The sequence below is a fragment of the Erithacus rubecula genome, assembly GCF_903797595.1.
Source record: "Erithacus rubecula genome assembly, chromosome: 3".
In the NCBI taxonomy this organism is placed as follows: Eukaryota; Metazoa; Chordata; class Aves; order Passeriformes; family Muscicapidae; genus Erithacus; species Erithacus rubecula.
In genome coordinates, this window is record NC_136689.1 from 73,582,287 (window position 1) to 73,604,584 (window position 22,298).

The window sequence follows — 22,298 nt, forward strand, 5'->3', positions numbered from 1 at the left end:
TGCCCTGAATAGTTCTAAATATTTCTTATTCTCATTGTGAAAGAAGACTACTTCATAGATTGCCTAACGTATCGCCCAAAACAATGGTATAATGTAACTCATTTGTCCTTCACAAAAGATAGGGAAAGGCAGACCTGTGGTGGCACAGTGATGCAACACATGGTAATACAGAGCATTTTCTTCTCCTCTCCTCTCCTCTCCTCTCCTCTCCTCTCCTCTCCTCTCCTCTCCTCTCCTCTCCTCTCCTCTCCTCTCCTCTCCTCTCCTCTCCTCTCCTCTCCTCTCCTCTCCTCTCCTCTCCTCTCCTCTCCTCTCCTCTCCTCTCCTCTCCTCTCCTCTCCTCTCCTCTCCTCCTCTCCTCTCCTCTCCTCTCCTCTCTCCTCTCCTCTCCTCTCCTCTCCTCTCCTCTCCTCTCCTCTCCTCTCCTCTCCTCTCCTCTCCTCTCCTCTCCTCTCCTCTCCTCTCCTCTCCTCTCCTCTCCTCTCCTCTCCTCTCCTCTCCTCTCCTCTCCTCTCCTCTCCTCTCCTCTCCTCTCCTCCTCAAGAACTCTTAAGATCTAAGTTTTTTACCTTTTTTTACCTTTACCTTTTATCTTTATCCCAGTGCCTGGCCTGAGGCTGTTTTCCTCTACATACAAGTCTCACAGACCATGGCAATATTGCCATGCAAATTAGATGTCATGAGAAATATTGATTTACGAGCTTCTTTCAATATTTTTCATGTTTAGCTTCTAGGAAGCTTTACATGAAGACTTAAAATAAGCTGATGAGACAAATGTTCAGTCTTTTGCTATATCTGGAAAAATCTCTCTAGGCCAGGATGTGTTTAGAACAGAAAGAGGAAAAGGTATTCTCACCTGTTTGAGGGTAAATTATCAGTAAGAATAACAACAAAATAGATTTATTCCATGCTTACTCAGGGGAGAGATAGTAAGTAGTTTAATATTCTTCATATTCAAATGCCAAAACATTCAAACTATTTAATAATAATGATCCAAGTCAGAGCATTACAAGTGAATACATATTTACTTTAGAAAACAAGACAACAAAACTTCAAGTGCAAGTTCCAGGAGAAGATGTGTAGGCTCTAATTCCCCAGGAGACAGTAGCTTTCCCTTAAGGCTATGAGAAAGCATTACATGGTGGGAAAAAATAAAATTTAAGACATATTAACTTCCACAAGATTCATCATTGACTGTGACTCATAATCAGAGCCCTTGCACTCATGTATCCCAGTACAAGATATTACACATGATGTGCAGTACCTCACTCAAACTATGGTAAAAACAATCTACAACTTAGGAGCTACTGCAAAAGTTTGTAGCATCTTTTATGATTTTATCATCACGTAGCTGGTGCCAGGAGACTGCAAAACCAGAAGTTGTGAGCTGTTCTTCACATTTTTGAGATGTAACTTCCATGGACCCTTTCTTCTTTTATTAATTAAAGGGAAACAAAAAAGAAATTGAGAGAAAGAGAGAAAGACCAAAAAAAGAGCAAGGAAATATTAAACTCAGCTCAACAAGCAGAGGAACAAATGCACTCTATCCCAAGACACTGCACAATGTCTTTCATGATTACTTCACCTCTCAAAGCCATCAAGAGTTCATTTTCATGCCAAAGTAATAAAAACTCAATCCACTGGAGAATGACTGCACAGAAGGAGAGAGATCTGCTATATCCAAAATCTGATAATTTTTTACACATTTGAGTCTCCAGATTTACAGTGATTTGGACAAAATGGTGACTGATTCTGACAGGAGCTCATTCATCCAAATTGTACTCAGTGATATGAATCAGTGATTCTCAACCCTGCTAAGCTGGAGAGCTCTAATCAGTAAATTGTCAAAATCTGGATCTTATTTCAGTCATGAAAATTCTCTTTCTTTTCATGTTCACTATTTCTGGAATCTAAATGAATCTGAATGAGTTTAGAGGCGTTGTTTGTATAATGTTGATATGCTTAGGTCCCAAATTTGTGCTGCAAACTTGCAAGTGTGTCATTGTGTTTTTATGATTTTCTTTAGCTTCAGCAGGATAGAGTGATAGCTGATCAGTAACATTAGCAAAACATTTTGTGAGTTCACTGCTTCCTGCAGATTGCATGAGCAAAGTATTGTAGGGAATACAGAGGAAGTTGGTTCCCTAGGGGTTTAATCTCTGGTGATCAGGAAAAAGTATTTTTATTTCACATCTGAAACTCAAAATTTCATATTCATGCTTCATGCTATTACATGTATCATCCAATCTTGAATTCTAAAACCGATTTTTTCCTGCTTGTGTAGTGATAAAGTTAAAAAAAATCTCCCTGAATATGACACAAAACTGGTCATGAGGTCCCACACAGGTCACAAGTTTCAACTCTCTGCCTTTTACTTACAGTATGGCAAAAGGTATCAAGAATTTTAAGTATACATTTCATTACATCACAAAGTCACTGCATGTTTCCAAAGGAAATATATCAATGCTAAGGGAAAATAAAAACCACATGATTCAAAAACAAGTTCTCCAGTGATCTTTTAGGAGTAGAATTTTAGTCAGTCCCCCTATGCACGTTATTTATTTATTGTCATGCCACACTGACTCCTGTAAAGCAGGGGAAGCTGTTTTTCTCTCACATCTCAGGCTAGGCTTGGAATCATCTCTGTACAGCAATCAAGCAAAAGTGTGAAGGAAACAAACCACTGGGCCATTTTGTACAGTATGAAATGTGAATCCCTATCTTAAAAATTATGTCCTTTCTTGTAATTTCTGAAAACAAGATTATCATATCCTGGGCTGCATCCAAAGCAGCATGGCCAGCAGGGAAAGGGAGGGATTTCTGCCTCTCTGCTCTGGTGAGACCCCACCTGCAGTGCTGCATCCAACTCTGGTGTCCTTAACACAGGAAGGATATGGACCTGCTAGAGTGAGTCCAGAGGAGGGATATGAACTTGATTAAAGAGATGGAGCAGGTCTCCCAGGAGGACACACTATGAGTATTGTAATTGTTCAACTTGGAGAAGAAAAGGTTTTGAGGTGACCTGCTTCTGGCCTTCTGGTACCTGGAGAGAGTCTACAAGAAAAATGGATATGCTATTCACAAGACCATGTAATGAAAGAACAGGTGCAAGTAATTTAAAATTTTGAGAGTAAATTTAGATTATATATTAAGATAATAATCTTTAGAGAGAGGGTGTTGATGCACTGGAATAGGTTGCCCAGAGAAGCTGTGAATGCCTCATGCCTGAAAGTGTTAAAGGCAAGCTTGGCTAGATCTCTGAACAACCTGGTCTAGTAGAAGGTGTTCCTACCCAAGCAGAGTGGGGTTGGCACTAGGTAATTTCAGGCTGGCACTAGATGATTTACTTCCCTTCCAAGCTGAAGTATTCTATGATTATACATAACATGAAAAATTCATTTACATAAAAATTCCACAAGAAAGGATGTAGCTGAAATTGTTCTAATAACTGAGGTATGATTATAATAAACCTTTTAATTTTTAATGTTTCTGTAGGACTAAGAATATTATTGCATTATTGGATTTTAAAACTATGAAATAATTTTTTTTTTTTTTTTTTTTACCATGAACAATATAAAAATGAGGTGGTTAAATCTCTTGGCATTTTAACTTGGAAAGTTAATAGTTCTGTTCTGTTCCCGTGAGTCATCTGAAATCCCTCTTATGCTTTTAAATACAAGGAGAGATTCATATGGTCCTCAAGAGCTGAGGTTTTAAATGATAAATACAAGAATGAATGTGTAAAGAACAAAATCTGTCCCTTTATCCATAGCTTGTTCTTTCTGCTTCAGCATTATGTGTGGGAAGGGACAAAACCAGGCGTTCCAGAGATAGGCAGTGGGATGTTGTACCAAATGTGGAGGAAACAAACTCTAATAGGATTCCTCATTCTGCTCTAGCAGTGTCAGCTATCACAAATCCCACTTGAAATGTTTCTACACTGATGCACGCATGAAGAGCAAACAAAAGGAGCTTGAAACTTTGGCACTGTCTCAGAGATTTGAGATCACATTTTGCATAATGGTCCTGTGACTGAAGTGCCCTGTCGGATGGTTACAGGCTCTTTGGAAGGGGTAGGCAGGGCAAAAGAGGCAAGGAGGTGATGTTGTATGTAATGGAAGGACTGGACTGTATGAAGGCCATGGTGCACAAGGACATGATTGAGAGCCTCTGTTTAGGGATTAAGGGACAAGCAAATAGTGTAGATGTGATTGTGGACTATAGACCACACAGCCAGGATGGTGACTCTGATTAATTATTCTTTGAGAAACTAAGAGACACCTCCAACTGAACTGCCCTTGTCCTTAAGGAAGACTTTAGCTTGTCAGAAATTAACTGGGAACGTCACAAAATGGACACAAACACTTCCAGGAGATTCCTAAAACACCTGGAAGGTAGTTTCATGGTACTGGTACTAAGGGAGTCAACTTGGAAAGATGCATGCCTTGATTTGTCTCTTGTTATCAGAGGGGCTCACGAGGGAAGTGGTTGGTGGCCCTCTTAACCACAGTGACAACAAAGCAATTGATTTTAAATATCTTCTGGCAAGAGGAAAAGTATCACTAGAACTCCAGCTCTGGACAAGAGGAGAGCAGGCTTCAAATTCATTAGGGAACTAGTGAGTAAAGTTCCCAGCAAAAGCTTTTGTGGCTGATAGGTGCTCTCAGTTCTGGTTATATTTTAAACACCAGCTCTTAAGCGCACAGTGGCAGGCAAATCCAAAATGTCAGAAGTTAAGCAGAAAAGGCAGAAGGCTGTCTTGGCTGAGCAAGGATCTTCCTTTGGATATAAGGCAAGAAAAGGAAGTGTATGCCCAGTAGAAGCAAGGTCAGATGATGTGGAAGGAGCACAGAGATGCTGCTTGCCACTATGGGGATAAAATTCATATGGTCAGCTGGAGCTGCAGCTGGCCAGAACTATGGGGGACAATAAAAAGAGGAGTTTTATATACATTAATGGCAAAATGCAGTGCAGAAATAACATTGACCTGCTAGAGAATGGGGATGGTCACTTCATAAATGTGGACATAGACAAACAGAGATATTAAACTCTTTGCCTTTGTTTTTAACATCAATGACAGACCAAGCTGGTGCCAATGCCTTGAGCTAGAGTACCGTGACTGTGAGAATGGTAAACTCGCAGTTGACATAAATGCTGTGAGTGATCTGCTTTTCCAGTTGGATCCCTGTAAATCTCTAATGCCTGAATGGGCTCCTCCAAGACTACATGGACTGGTGATATCCTGAGATCTCTCTCAATGATTTTTGTATGGTCTTGAGAATCTGGAAAGGTCCCTGTTGAGTGGAAGTGCTTTTATCAGAAGAGCTTGCAATATTGGTTGGAGTTACTAGTGCTTTCTACAGTCTGATAGATGTTTCTCAGGGCAAGTACAGAAAAACCATAATAAAAGAAGTCTTATTGTTATTGCTTTCAATAAGAGTTTTGAGTTCTTTCACACTTCTGTGCATTTACCATTTTGTACGAAAAAGCAAGGCAGAACATACTGTTTTAAGGAACCTTGACCTAGCATGGGGTTTCTTCCCTCTTCAAATTTATTTTGTTTTCTATTTAAAAAGAAAGAACTTGTTTTTTGCAATCATTCTGAATATCAGTACTTGAGAGAAAATTTTGCATGTAAAGGATATTGACATGTTAAAGACAGATTAATTTAAAACAGTGCCACAGAACTAGGCCAATAAACAGTGCCTGTCTCCCTCGAGAATATGAAGATGGAACTTCACCAAAATACAGAATTAGGTCTTATTTCTGAGCTTAAGTACTCACTTAAGTACTCACTTAACATTGATTGAGCAACTGAAATGGTTTGATAATACTTGACAAGAAACAAAGAAAAGCGAAAGGAGCAAGAGATAGTTGTAGTTAATGATTATTAATTCAAATTTCTTAGAAAGCATATCAGTTTGAGAAAAATTTAAATAGCTTTCCCTTTTAGTTAGCAATTTTCAAATAGATGTTTTCAGAAAGCTTATAATAACCTATAGTGTATTCACTACTTTGGCATTAATTTCACTATGACTGATAAACATACAAATGTAAAAATTATCTAACAAAGCCCAAAAAGTTTGGTATTCAACAGACACACACAGAAAAAGGAAAAAAAAAATCCTAAAACCTTTGTGTTTTGACTAAATTTCCATTGAAGTCTAAGATTTAATAAAGGCCTGACATTCTTTAAAAGAGAAACCAAATTCTGAGAAACTCATATTGTTCAAACACTATGAAAAAAACAAGTATTTACCAATCTGAGTATATTTTAAAATAATATTTTAGAAAGAGGTATTACACTCTTTCCTCCTCCTCAGTGATTTGCAGACTTGATTTTGTCAGGCTCTCTTTTTCCCAAAATGTCAAGTGGCCATACTGCCAGAATTCTAAGATGTGGAACATCTCTAGCAATTGTTCTACTGAACTACAAAAACCTGTGCACAAAATAATTTGACCAAGAACTTAAGACTTATGAAGTCCTTGGAAGTTAGCAATTTCAAGCTCATTTCTCTGCAGGGTTTCTCTGTAAACGACACAGACTCTCTGTCTGTGTTGATTGCAGAAGAATATACATATGGATAGGTCTTCATATGTTCAGAGTCGACAGTACATATTATTAGGGATGAATATCAACAAAGTGGTATTTTTGTTTTCTGGCTTTGTTGACTTAAACATTGTTGTCCTGGTTGCAGCCAGGACAGGGTTAGTTTTTGCAGTAGGTAGAAGACATGGGTAGAACATGGATGTTATTCCACACCACCTCATGTTATTACTGGGAGTTTCTTCTGGGTTGAGGGCTTTCTTCTAGTCAGGGTGGTGTGGTTGTGGTTGGGTTGTTCTGCAGTGAACATATTGCATATAAATCATTCTTTGTATACTTTTGTTACTAATATTGTTGCTGCTACTGTTTGTTTTATTTCTCATTGCTGTTTCCAGTAAACTGTTCTTATCCCAGTCTGTGGTTTTAGTTGGAGCACTAAATTCGACAATACAATTCCTAGACCACAATAATTATTTGACAAAATAATTGTCAACAATAAATATAAAACCATTTTTATAGACATTATAGTATACACATTCTTAAAAAAGTACATCCATTCTTACAAACCCTCATAAATATCAGATATAAAGGGTAAGTAAAACAAAAGCCTCTGCATTAAAAATAAGATTAGGAAAAGCCAGAGAAACCCCATAGCAACAAAACCAGATGTTTGACATTTGAGCAAACATTCATGAAAAATTCTTACATCAGCATTCAACTAACTATCTTCTAGTTTATTAAAAAAGCTTTAGTAATATAGTTTTGCATTCCAATTTTGAATAACACCAGGAGACAGTAAATCTATCAGCATTTTTTTCAAGGATACTGTCTTTTAACATAATTCTCTAGCAAACGATCGCTGTCCAGATCTACTGACCTAAATGTAATTTAATTCTAATTTTGTTGCACTACCACAATTTAAAAGTGGAAAAGGAAAAGAAAAGAGGGGCAAATCATCATGCACATGATAAGAATTGCAGAGCAGCTGGGAGAGAGACCCTCCTCTCTCCCAAACGTATGCAAATATGTAGCAAGCCAATGCACTTAGTAATGCTGGAAAGAAGATGGCACATGATGATAATGACATGGCCTTCAGCTTTTTGTTAATGAGAACATCTATCAGCTATCAAAATGAGAAATATTTCAGTTACCCATAGCGTGAGTTATTGATATGTTTAAACAGCAGATAGAGGATGGTAAGGAATAGCTGCATAGCACCTGCTACTCCATGCAGTGAATTGTGATGATGTCAAATGAGGAAAAAAAAAAATTAGCCTGACTACAGGATGTTTTTTGAAGTGTATTAATACTGGTATCATGAATATTTGAGTTAATTTTGCAGAAGGAATTCAAGTTACCTTTTTTGACAAAGACTTTTCATCGTAGAACTAAATCCAGGCAAAATTTTTATTGTTTTTTTCCTACATTAGGAAAGTGTTAATGCATTCTGTAAAAAGAAAACTAAAGCACATTTAAAATTAAACATGTACCTAGGTTATTATCACAAAAGACTGCCTTGGACATAGCCTTTCTTCAGCAACCCCAGCGTTTTCTGAAGCACAGACCTTTTTGCATGTATCTGGAGAAACCAAATTACTTAGAAACTGTCCAGCTTATGAAAGGAACTTGCACAGACAGATGGTGCTTAGGTCTGGGATTAAAAAATTTATCACAAATGTTGATGGAAGTGCCACAGCTGCTGCTTGCTCACACAAACTGAGCCATGACTGGGAACTGACATGTTGTGCATCATAATATCCCTGGAAAGCAGAGCACTTTGCCAAGTTCCTTGCAGAGAAGGTTTTTAGGTGCCAAAGGTAGAGAACTTATAAGGAGAAGGGGGAAAGCAATAAATTGTGTTCAAACTAAAATTTGCCAGAGAATGTTTCTGGAAAATCAGCAAGTGTCTGGAGACAGAACAATGCACAGAAAAAAATCAGCAGACATCACAGAACATTCAGTCTCTTGATTCAAAGGTCAGATATTGAAGTGCTATCTGACTGTGTGTGGGAATAGAGGGAACAACATTCAAATTGATTAGAAGTGATATCAAGGACGTTAAATGTTTATAAGCCTATGTGAAGACTCAGAGATAGAAATAGAAAAATTAAAAGCCATTTCACATATGTTTTGAGAATCCACAACCTCTTCTTGACCAGGAAGAATATTATGGCTTGCCAATGAAAAATAGTCAAGTCTATTTTGCTTACTACATCTCACACACAACATAGTCCTCAGTAAGATAAACTGAAATAATGATATGTATTAATGTTCACTAAATTTTGAGTGAGGAACTGCATTAACATTAATGTTAACAAAAAATTTTTTTGACAGCTTACTGGATTTCTACCTCAGTAGCTACAGTGGAGTCTCATAGAATGAACTGTTTCATCTGTGAACTTCATAAGACTGCTCCAAGATGCAATGCTTTATGGGTGAATTTCTTCATAATGGACTGCAGGGAAGGGAAGAAGAAACTTTTATTTTGAAGATTTCCATGATAGATTTTCATAGCACATTACCATAATAGCGTGACTACTCGACTCAGATGAAGAATTACTGGAAGTATATTAATTGAAGACTGCCAAAAATAATGATTAACTATTTGCAAACATAAGAGGAGCTTTCAAATTATGTAATCTGTATTTAGTGCCTTTCTTGTATATGAACATGGTAAATGCCAGCACATATTTTTTTCTTAGAAGCTTGTTACGCCACTGAATTTGCACTCACTGCAGAATTCACTGCCACTAATATTGTAAAATTGCAATATTGTAAAATTCCTGGGCAAAAGAGCTCCTTTTTCAGCACTGGCACTGTTGTTTGAAGTACACTCAAATTAAACGACTGTGAAGTCTCAGCATCTTTATATCTGGAAGTAGTGAAGTTTGCAAACTCTTCTCAAAGTGATGGTCAGTCTACAGTGGTCTGTAGAAACAGCAAGCTGTGTCCCTGTGGTGCACAGTACATTCAGCTACACACACAAGTTTTGCTGGACAATCTTTTAAAAAACATGAGGGGCAAAACAGCCTCTGCCAGTATGGAAAGGAATGACAATATCTCACTTTGAAGCTGAAAATTTCCATGTTTAGCATTACAGCAAAAAACAAATACAACAAAACAAAACAAACAAAATATCAAAAAAACCCCCCACAAAACATATTTGAGTTTAAAATAATTAAAGAGAAAGACTCCAGTTGAGATTTACTTTGAAAACCGTCTGGTAATGTTTTCAACACAACAGACAAGAGTTTTGAGATCTGGAGGTTTTTTTAAAATACATTGTAAGAAATAGAGCTCCCATAATCTTCCCTTATTATTTCCAACATGTATGATTTTAGCATATTTAAAACTTAAAACTGTTACTTGTGGCAGACAGCTCCAGAACCTGCACTGTATACTTACACAGGAATGTTATGTGTTCCTGTTTTACCCAGGAGATTTAGATAAATTCTCTCTGTAATCCAGCTGTACTCAAAAAGGGAAAATGGGAGGGAATAAGCAATTATTTCAGATACCTTCTTCCTAAAGGGATAATATTTCATATGCCAACATAATTATGTTTTATCTATTTTCTTCCAAAAGTAGCACAACACTAAAGCTTAAGAAAAGTAGGAATTTTTTGAATTCAGCATTTACTTAGGTTTGTAACCCTCAGGAGTTTTAAACCCTTGTACCTCTGAGCTGTTTCCCTAATGTTCTGCATCTCCTAATTTTCAAAAAAAATGTCTTACATTCTGCAGAGTTACATATTTTATAATTTTACCTTTATTGATAGCTGAACACTGTTTCTCTTCCCCCCCCCCCCCCCCACCCCCATTCATAGCTATGGCACAACCTTTTTTCCCCTTCAACATTCAAACCACTTCTCTCTTTACTCCACATTTTCTTCTCAACTCCTGTGCATCAGCATTAAGTGCAGGTAAGAATTGTATTGAACACTTTGCAACCATCTCTGGGTGTCTAAGGGAGGGAAAAATTTTATCCTGAAATCTTTCTTGAGGTACTAGCAAGTCAAGCTGCAGATTAAGAGACCAAAAAAAATTTCATAGATTTTGAAGCATGGGAATCCATCCAGCATAAGTGACTTCTAAACACAAAATTATCTTATCAGCTCTTTAACACATCAGAATTTTCCACATTGGGTATAAGCACATGATTTGTTCCCACATCTATTTTAAGAGTACCCTTGCAAGAACAGGAAATTTCCTCAAAAAGAAGAGACTGCAAACACCGATCTTCATTTGTGTGCACAATGTAATGGATATAGGAGGCAACTGAGTATTTAATTTCACTACTTTATTCTTAATAATTCTCTAGTCTTAGAAACGTCTCTCTACCTTGAGTCAGCTTCAGTCAGCCTCAGTCCCTTGTTTAGGCAAGACACATAGAATTTAAAATTGAGCAAAATTTAAATTTATACTGTCCATATTATGTAAATATGCAGACTACAAATATTCTTCATCGAATTATACTATAACCATTTATATGTATGCACTTCAATTTTAGAGGTATCAGCTAAATAGAAAATTCAAAGCCTACTGCTCTCTTGACTCCTCCTGTTTGTTCTGCTGCATGAAGTTTAAACCTGTCATTTCTTGCAATGCTCTATTTTTTCCAGTGAAAAAATATTTCCAGTATTTCACAGATTTATCTGAAAGCTCATATAGACTTTGGAAGTGTTCATATTACTGTTTGATTGAAAGAACTTCCCTAGTTCTTCCTGCTGTCCATGTTCTACCAGTGTACATGAACACAGTGAATTTTTTTTTTTTTTAAGTTTGTGTCACATAAGCAAAAATACTGGTATTATGTAAATGGCAGACACCTATGCTGATATAGTATCAAATTTCCAGTCTTGAGTTTTCAATACTCATTAAACTCCATGAAACAACGAAGTGCAAAATCCATACAAAATACCTGTCAAGTGATACATAGATAAAAGGATGTGGTTGATTGTTGTCTCTTAAACAGAGGAAGTAAATAAAACTCACAAGAAGGTCTAGTCTAGTTATTTTCAAGACTGTAGAGACAGAAAGTGGGATGAAGATATACCCAATTTTATGTCTAGCCACATCCAAGTTTTGCTGTAGATTGCACTGTATTGAAACAGTTATGAATATAAATTCTATATATGAATATAGAGATTCATGCCATCTGTGGATCTACTAATTAATTCCTCCATCTACAAATCAAAACTAATTTGTTATTACTAAATACACTGCACCTGTATTAAGAGGATGCTTCAAATTGCACTATTTTAAAACTAATAATTGGGCCTTCTCCACTTGAGAATGCTATTTCAGTTTAAATAATTTTAAACATCTCTTAGTTTAGTTTTACTGCATCACATGTTGCAGTTCAAACTGTCTTCTCTAGGGCCAGAAACAGAAAAATACTCTGACAACTTTCCTAAGAGTCTGTAGTTTATCATCTTAGGCAAGTTTCTGCACAAAAACAGATATATTATTTCTAGACTATAATATACTGTTGAAAATTGCTGCTCTATCCTCTGTGGAGGGATTGCTTAAACTAGTTCTGGAGTAGTGTCATCTGCTCATTACTGGTCGCCATGTCATCATTTAGTGACATTTACAAAACTGTGTGGAAGGTAAGATTTTAAGGAATTTTTATCCATATGAGTGAGGATTATTTTAAAATAAACAAAATAACAGTATTTAAACCCGCCTTAAGGAGATTTCCAAGATGTCTCAGCAATTGAAATGAGTTGACTTAAATTTACACTTTGAGGCTTTAAGTTGTATAAAAAAACCTCAGGGTTTGAAGCAAATTCTATAATTAAAACTTCTAGATTTTATAAGTTAGTTTATACATTAAAGAAAATGCATCATTTCATGTATGCAAATATTAAATCAATGTTACAGATTTCAAAGTTAAATCTGAAGGATTTTAATGCCCATAATTGTTTTTTCATCATCCTACCAATGCTATTTTCTACTATATTTCCTACTTTTCATTTTATGCTAATGGTGTATTCCATGTAAACATCCTTGCCACTTTACACATTTTTACTGCAGTTGTTCACAGTGACAAGATGGATAAGTCAGATTCTTCTTTGGGGGGAGTGAGAGTGAAAGAGTAATTATTTTTTTCTGAGTGAAAAAAATGGCTATTTGTATATGTAGTGAGAGATGGAAGTGGGGATATAGGAGCAAGAACTCAAACCATACAAAGGATGCCAAATCCTCTTCTGAAAGACATAAGCTTCCTGCCAACCCTGTAAAACTGTGTTCAATACAAGCCTCTAAAATATGTTGTATGATGTTCTCAGCGGGATATCACAAAGCTGCAAAGTTCTCAAGATCTCAAAAGATGGCAACTGCACAGAGTATTCTCTGTCCCTTTGCAGCTCCCATCTGCAAGTTTGCAGCAAAGGGAGCATCCCCACTGAATGAAATGAGTGTTCTTTCTCCAGCACAGCATGATGACTGAAATTCCAGGTATAGTTTACCTGGGAAGGCTATTCCTAATTCTTTAAATCCAGGCCCATAGACAAGAACTAAGATAGGTGGCTTAAATAAGTGAGATCAAGACTGACAAAGAGAAACATGAAAAATAGAAAAAAAAAACAAAGCAGCTTGGAAATCTATTCATGTGAGAACATAAATAGGAATTAGGGGGATAATTAACATTTGGTAGAAAAAAGAGCAAAGGTTAATGGGCAAAAGGCTTGTCACAACAGAGAATATGCTCATCAAGAGATTGAGTCTATAAACTTGCCTCCTGATGCCTTAGCCTACTTCTGCAGTCATTAAAAATCAGTGATACCTATTGTAGAAATAAGTTATAGCATATGTGATCCTGCTCAGACATTAAGTCTCTGATTTTAATTTTTAATTTCAGAAAATGGCTTTTAAAATCGATCCACTAAACAAAATAATGGCAAATATTGCTAAATGGTTTCAAGTACCTGAGAAATGCATTCAGCACACTGCTACAGAATAACTGCTGAGTGCCAGCACAGATAACAGACCCTTGGTCCTGATTTTTGCCTACTGAAATTAAAACTTTGCAGATTAGTGCGGCTTTGGTACTTAAGAGGCCCTTCAAAAATTTTTTAAATGACTAGTAAGTGCTACCATGAGTGAGAGTTAGAATCTCTCCAGAGGTAAACCTGGTAGGGTTAAACGAAAGGCAGAAAAAATCAGAGAAATTTCACAACAGCAACCTATAATGTTCCAGAATGAAAGTACTTTAAAAAAAATTGTCAGTCCTAGCTGACACTTGGACAGTGTGACAGCATACAACTAAGTACCAGTTCAAATGATTACAATTAAGGGACAGCCAGATTTGAAAATCATGATCAGGACATATAAGGCTCAGTCTTAGATCAAACACAACCCAAGTTCAGTCTTAAAACTTATGTTTTAAGAAAAAATTTGCATACATGAATACATAATTCTATCTATCTATCTATCTATCTATCTATCTATCTATCTATCTATCTATCTATCTATCTATCTATCTTTCTATCTATTTATCTATGTCCCTATTCCATCTCGATCCCATCAATGGGATGAAAAATCCTTGGTTTCTTCATTAGGATATAAGATTAGCAGAAAATTTAGTAACAGCCATAGCAGCTCTAAACAAATAGATAAATTATAGGTAGTGTCAGAGAAAATTTTCATCCTTGAAAAATATATACCTAAATAGATGGATGAATACTGAGATGCCACATTCTGAAAGGTTAGCCAGGAAAGAGTTTTATACTGCTTATATATGTGTTATACAACAATCTGTATTTGAATCATCACTTAATAACTTGTGCCACAGTCAAATTTCCTTTGTAGTTTGAGTGTCCAACGCAGCAATTTAAATATGGTTTCCTTTAATACAGTTTTCTCTGGTTGTTACTACTATACACATGGAAGCTTTAAGAGTCCTGTAAATTACTTTTTATTAGAAAAAAATTATTTATTTTCCTATTTACAGAATGCAAAAAATAAATTTTGATTTTTATCCTATTTAGAATAAACATTAATAGTTTTAAGGCATATAGGTGGCATTGCCTTGCACTTTATGCATTAAAAAAATGCGAAATTTTCAGTCCATTTGAATTCCATACTCAAAGATACAGCTTGTTAAATACTGTTCCTCACGCCAGTGGCATTTTGTGCACTTTGAAGCTGCTTTTTGAAAGACACTCCTTTCCAATTAAATAGAAGATCAAGGACAGAAAAGGATCACTGTACTAAAAAATGAAATATAAATCTGCTTCTAATATTGACTATAAAGTGAGAGGAAAATCTGGCAGCAGATGAAGCTTTTCATAAATATTATGGTTACCTTTAATTTTGCTAAGAAAACATACAAATCCATGACATGCTACAGCTGAAAGCTATAATTCTAAAATTTTGAAAAAAGAAATGTTCAGACTTTCAATTTGAAGTAAACTATTGGGGTAGAATTCTCATTTTAAAAATCTCTGAGTAATACTGTATAAGTAACAATGTATAAAATGTAAAGTAGTAAAACATCAAAGTAAAAAATACTGGAAAATACTCAGAAATTTTTTTATCCCTCACATACTCTCATCATTTTTAGCTGCAAAACCTCTGATCTGCTCAGTTCTCTTTTTAGTGCACACAGTTTTAATCTGCAGTTGTGTATCCACAAAATTATTACTTATAGTTAAAAAATCATAACTAATTTATCCTTCATTTTATTGTAGAAAGACAGAAGAAACAGATGTCTGGAGGAAAGGTTTTTCATTTAACCTTCCTGCTGGGCATGCAATAGCCTACTTCTAACTCCTACTTGTAGTGTCATCTTTTCCAAATATTTTCTTCTCTATGTCTTTCTATCAAAGAGAGAATAACTTTACAAATAAAACAGTGAAACCCCTAACATCACCAAAACCAACCCACAGAATTCATAATTAAAGAACAAGATTGATGCCTTCTCTTGTGATATCTTTGCATGTTGCTTAAGCCTTGATTGTGACACTTTGACAAAATTTTATATTAAACTGACGTAGATTATGTGGGATAATGGATTGCTTGGCATCTACAGTTAAGGGTGTATGGGGAGGAAGGAAATCAGATCTACAGCTTCAATTAATTTTTGTTTGCTACTCAACTGAAGGAAAAGCTGATATCATCATTTCTGGCTCCTCAAAGTGAAAGTTAAGCTGTGTACAGCTTGAAAGAGAGCAGAAGCTCCCCTTTCATTCTTATGTGGCCTACAAAGTAAATGATACTATCAGTCTTAAACAATACCTAGAAATTCTTAATCTTATAAATAGCTTATAGTTTTTGTAAGTATGACTAATGATTTTTAATTTGGTGATGGTGATACAGATCTCTTCCAAAATATTTAGATATAAGGCTCCCTAGCAGCCTCTTTAAGTTCTCTGAAATTTGTCATCATTTACAGGTATTTTAATCTAGAATTTTATTAAAATTTTTACTTCCAAGGGCAACAACTTGGCTTGCATGCTTCAAGGATTTTGAAACACTAGGAATCCAGATTCTATTAGATGAATAATTTTATTTTAAATAGCTGACTTTTTTTTTTTAATCAGGTTAAAAAAATTTTAAAAAGTGTTCAGAGGATAAATGGATTGTGTTGTGCGCCTTGAAAGAGAAGACAAGTCAAATGCACATGCATTCTCTGTATAGAATGCTTTCTTTTGCATAAAGAAAACATACTGCAAAAACAGCTACATCCTCTAGCTGCTGGATTTGTTACATAGACAAGAATTTGGTAATCAGGCAGCAGGAGTGTGACTGTTTTCTGAACTCCTTCTTTGGAGTTTTTGGGTAACATGTGGCTTGTGCTAAGAGCTGAGGTAAACTGGGAGCAGTACCACAGTGTCAAAGTAGGGACAAAGTCATTATGCAGTGAATATCACCTCTGTTTCTTGTCTCCAGCAGCTATAATCCTGTGTGCTGGTTTTCTGATGTTTCCTCCAGAATCTGCTAAATAAAGGAAAAGGTGTAGACCAAACTTTCAAGATGGAAAATACATCAGCTTATCCAAAAGAATTTTTGAAGCAGACCCAGCAGCAGCTTGAATGCTGGAGCTCCCAGTATGCTACAGGGAACACTCACACCATCATGGGAGAGGAAGGATGAGCACCCTTACCATCAGCTTGGTAGATGTTTTGTTCATAGGTACACAATCTGCAGGTTATAGAATATCTGTGTTAGAACCGTCATGGATTAAGTGATGAATCAGTGAATTTAGTTATCAGACAACTCTGTACAAAGGGAATTGAGCCCTTAGATGTTGTATTTGTTCACTTTACAAGGCAGCTCAAAAAATAAAGTTTAATTCACAGAGTACATTGTACTATGATATTGAGAGATTCAAATGAACCATGACACCATTGACCAATACTTATGATCAGCTGCAACTGTGGTTAATTCCCTCAAAAAAATCCAACCAAAAACAAAACAACAAGCAACAATTCTACTGAAAATATAGAGTGCAAACTTTGCTTGCAACACATTCTCTAGGGTGTTGCAGTTTGATTGGAAACCATCTTCCTCTGATATAAAATTTCTAAGCGTTAAACAAAAAATTATGGTGAATTGGAAGATATTTACACCCAAGAGATGAGCAAAGCTGATATAAAAAGAAAGAAAACATTTCAATTGAAATACAACCTGTTAATCTATAATTAAACAATGTGTCATGCAATAGAGGGATAAGAAGTGACATGATGAGCAGTAAGCCATACAGGTTAGATTCAACACTGAGAATATTGAGCATGCAAATGAAACATCCTGAGTCTTTTTGTTTTCCATACCATGTAGATTTTTCTTATTGAGGATAAATATTAAAGTATTCTGAAAGAAAACATAATGCTTTTGATAATGTACTGATGCAGTTGTTCAATTCATTAATCCCATAATAAGAACATTTTTAATTATTAAAACATCTCAAAAGATGCATTTTTTGCATGTAAATATAAGAATATATGCATGCCCTATTTTGTGTAATTACATTAATATGATGCTTAATTTGTTTTCCTTGTTAATGATTAAAGAATGATGACTCATAGGAAGCAGTAGATTGTACAAAGGAATAGAAATCCAGTGCAATTTGAGACCTATTTATTAATTTTTTTTTTTTTAATAAATTAGACTCCTCTCTCTTTTTTTAATGAGAAAAAAATTCAGCTGAACTGTGTAAATTTAGTGAATTATGTCATTCTGGGTTTCCAGTATTCGTTTACATAAGAAGTGGTAATTTATATTGCCTTAGCCTCTTACTGACTTCTTGTTAAAGACTTTCACATTAATTTTAGCATTTAGGTTTTTAGGACAGTAATTACCAGGTGTGCACTTTTCCCTTTGGCATAATATTGACCTAATATTTAATGCTAATGAAGTGTTCTATGAAATTTAAGAACAAGAAAAGAAAAAGAAAAGAGAAAAAGAATATTTAAAGTAGAATGGCATAGCATTTATCTTTCTACATGCTCTGTTTACCAAGAGGAATTTTTCATTTCCCCAATAATTATTGCTTTCCTTTAGTGTTGACTGGGTCTGCATCAACCCACATTAACAGCTCTTTAACCTGCCCACCCTACCCAATGCCGCTGACAATTTCCCAGGTGACAACGTTTCTGTATGACTGGTGCATGCAAGTCCCCACACTGCTCTATGGCTGTCACACACCCCCTTGCCCTGGCAGAAGATCCTCCAGCCTATCTACTATGGCTTTTCCCCCACTGCTGTGCATTGGAGATATACTTCTAGGGATCTCTCTTGCAGTTCTCCTCTTCTGCTATCTCAGCTGAGTGCCTGACAGTAAGACAACAAGCACAGGGTGGTAAAATGAGCACAAAGAATAAGTGGACCAGGGCAGGCAGTTGGCAGAGCAATTAGAGATTAGAAGAGGAAGGGTAAGAGGTGAGGAAATCCAGAGAGAACAAAAGAGAAACAAAGACAGAAATGTGCTGTAATATGGAATGAAGGGTGTGCACTTTTATCCAGGGAATTCCTTCTCTATGCCCACACAGAAACATATGTAATGCATCTCCCTTATACCCTTGACTTTTTGGACTGCTGCATAGATTTTCTTAATGCTGAATTTTAGATTCATAGTAACTTCCTATACCTACAAAATGAAATTAGTCTAGAAAAGATTTTGACTAGAAAAGCTATTTGACTCTCTTTAAAAAGATCACTAAATTAATTGTTGAAAGTGTTGATTTTAAGATACAACCTTTTTTCCCAGGGCTATAGAATAGCTGTGTATGGTTGGAATGGGAAATTTTTAAATGAAGGATGGGTGTTGTGGTAAGCAATTGCCCTAAGTAATGATGAATCAACATGGAAACCAGATACATTTTTAATGATATTTTACATTTTCAGATCTATTTCTTAAACTGACTGTGGAAGTTCTTAATCCTGCAAGAATAATGCAAAAAAGAGAATGAGATCTGATTCCAAACAGGCTGAGCATTCTCAAACCTGTTTGGTTGCACTTGCACATATAAAGAGTCGAAACTCTTTTTGCCTGTTTTGCAGGAGCTGTTTCCCACAAGGAAATATGGCTGTTTTCACTGCTAAGACTGATAGCAGGTTGGCCTCCTGGTATTGGAATTACAGCTTCATCCTGACACTGACATAGATTTTGCTTGGGCTGAAAACTTGCATAGACGACAGAGCTGATTTCTATATTTTGAGCCGAACTAGAGATATCATATACCGTTCATTTTATAGACAATAATTTGATCTTTTAGCTAAATAGTTTTGGGGCCTTTGGACAATACATATCCAATAATGATTTTTGTGCAATTTGCACCAATTTATTAAGAATATGTATAGAAGTCAGAAATAGGTATGACTACATTAACTTCTACCACAGAATCTTTTAGCCAAAAGCAGTTAAGCAGTGCAAGTACACTAATAAATCTTGGAAATTAATCTCTTGATATCATCGGAGTTCCTTCCTCTCACAGCTCAGAAAAAAATCACTAAACAAATGCATAAACTTCACCAAGAAGACAAGAGCAACCTTGCAGAATTTAGCACAAGATGTCCTGTTGCTGGTCAAGATGCTTAATTTTTATGCAATATTTCTATTCCCAGATTGATTTGTCAGTTCATACACGTGGGACGAGTACTAGTATTACTGGAGAGTTAACTATGCAGATCGAACAAAGGTTGGAAAGATATGCTGCACTGGGATGTATCATTTGAAGACAGTTGGGACTATTCAGTGATAATGATGCTCCAATGAATTAATTATATCTACAATATGGTAAACACGAGTTTTATACTTACAGTGTGGTAAACATGAGTTTTAAACATGAATTTAAACCTTTTGATTTTCCTCCCAACACTTATTATAAAGCATAACCAATGAGAATATCTCTGTCAGGAAGAAACAAACTTTAGCAACTGTACATTTATACAACGCTAAGATTTATAAAGTACAGTTTTTCTCTCAATTGTAATTAATCCTGTCAAACATAACACTGGCTAATATTATTTTAGAGTTTGGAAGTATCTCTTCTATACTGTATCATTACAAGTTAAACCAATTTTAAAAATAATAATTATTAGCTGAAAGAGCAAGAATTGAAGAAAGGCAGCAGATAATTTTTTACATTAAAATCAAGCAATGATGTAAAATCCCTGAGGTTGTTCCATAAATAAAAATTCATGGTGATCTCAAAAATATATATAATCTTTGTAATGAATGGTAGTACAACTTCAAAATGCCATCAGATCTGAGTCTTTCTTGCCACTCCAACAGTGGAAATAACTGACCTATCTGAAGGATAGCTCTTGAAACATAGAAGCTACACACATCAACTCAGTTTAAAAAAAAAAAAAAAAAAAAGAAAAAAAAAAAAAAAGAAAAAAAAGAAAATAAAAATTAGTGAATAGACAGCCACTTCTTGCTTATTTACTATAGCTGAACTTGCTCTAGCGCTGTGAGTAGACGTATTAGCAGTTAATCACCTGTTAGGCACTTTATAAACATTAAAAATTTCCTGCATAGCACCCAAGGGATTCAGGTATCTTAATTTATTTTAGGAGTCATATTCTGAGAACTTCCTGGAGGATTATATTATTAAAACCTCCATGTTTACACTATGAGTAGAACTGAATTTGCGGTAAAATCAACAGTACTATTCTGTTCACACAGCAGTCTAGAAATTATGGATATTGAATGGATAACAATAAAATGGATGTAGACATAAAACAAGGGTTGTATAAAGACTGCTGCAGAGATGAAGAAGAGATGGCAATGTACATGTGTTTGACTGAAGGCTGATGCAACTTCTGCTTTACAGTTTTACACTTGATGTTCAGAATCTGGAAGAAGCTCTTTCTTGTGGGTTTTCTGCTGACAAAAAATTATTACATACATGTTACAGGCTAGACTGGCACTGCACAAAGTATAAAAGAAAAATTCATTGCAATTCACCTTCTGAAGAGTCTACTTTGTGGGGGGAAAGAAAAAGAAGAAGCAAGTAAAGGAAGTTCATACTTTTTGGAACACCTTTATTACCAACAAAGACGATTCAAAAAAACAAAAAACCCCTCGACAAACAGCAAAATTTTGAACAGAGACTCAACACCTTCCTGGTTCTCCTCACATCCTCTCCAAAAAGATGTTGCACAGTTTTTCTAGCATAACATTTATCCCCAAATTGGTTACATTGGTTTAGATAAAGAAACAATTTTCAACTAATGCATAAACAGCCGAGCTTTTTTCCATCACTTTAAGTATAATTTCATTAAATAGTCATTACAGGGTGCCAAATGTAGTTTTGATGATTGAACTGTTTTACTGTGGAATAGCTATAGGCATCAAAGTTTTTTTCTAAGCTATTTCCAACTGCACAAAAATCCTCCAATAACCTAATTATGTCCTAGAGAGAGAGGAAATTGAGCAAGAAGCCTGCTTAGTACCTAAGCTTTTTTTAAGTTGAGACACAGAGTGCAGTGTCAAAGCCCATCCTGACATCTTTGTATAACTTCTCTTACTCTTCTCTTCAGAGCTCAAAATTCTGCAGAAAGGAGAAATAGAAGAGTGAGACTTATAAATCACTCTAAACTAGAGGGTAACCAGTGCAAGAGAAAAGGCAAATACTTGACGCCATGAGTACAGACATAGAACCAAGCCAATAATTGACTTTTGCAATTCAATGTGACAAATATAAAGACATGCAAATTTTGTAGGCACTAAAATTCTACGAGTTCAAGGAGCATCTGGTAATGCTCTTGGCCACATTATTTATATAGTCCTGAGAGGATCAGAATTCTATGATTATAGGATTATCCAACAAAAATTAAGAAATTTCCTCAGTCATTGCCAGACCAAAATAAAAAAACCCAAACAAACAAAGCAAAAAAATAAAAAAGCATTCTATCTGAAACCAAAAAAAAAAAAAAAAAAAAAAAGCTGGGACACAAACTATGATGTTTTGAAACTGAGAAAAAGAGTAGCTGACACTTAATTTTTTTTTCTTTTAATTTACAGAGATCATCTAATTTGTCTTATGGCAGAAAGTTCCTGAAAAGGCATTACAAAAATATCAGATATAAAAAAGTAATACAAAGTTGAATTAGTTAGATGCACAGTTAGAAATGTCAGTCTTTAGAGAGTATGATTATTTTTATTATTATTATTATTCATCCCTTGTGTTGCTATACAGTTGAGGACTTTCCCTACCATTCAATCACATATTAAGCACATGGAAAGAAGAGTTTAATCTCAACTTTTAGGATGATAAAAGACAAATATTCATCTGATC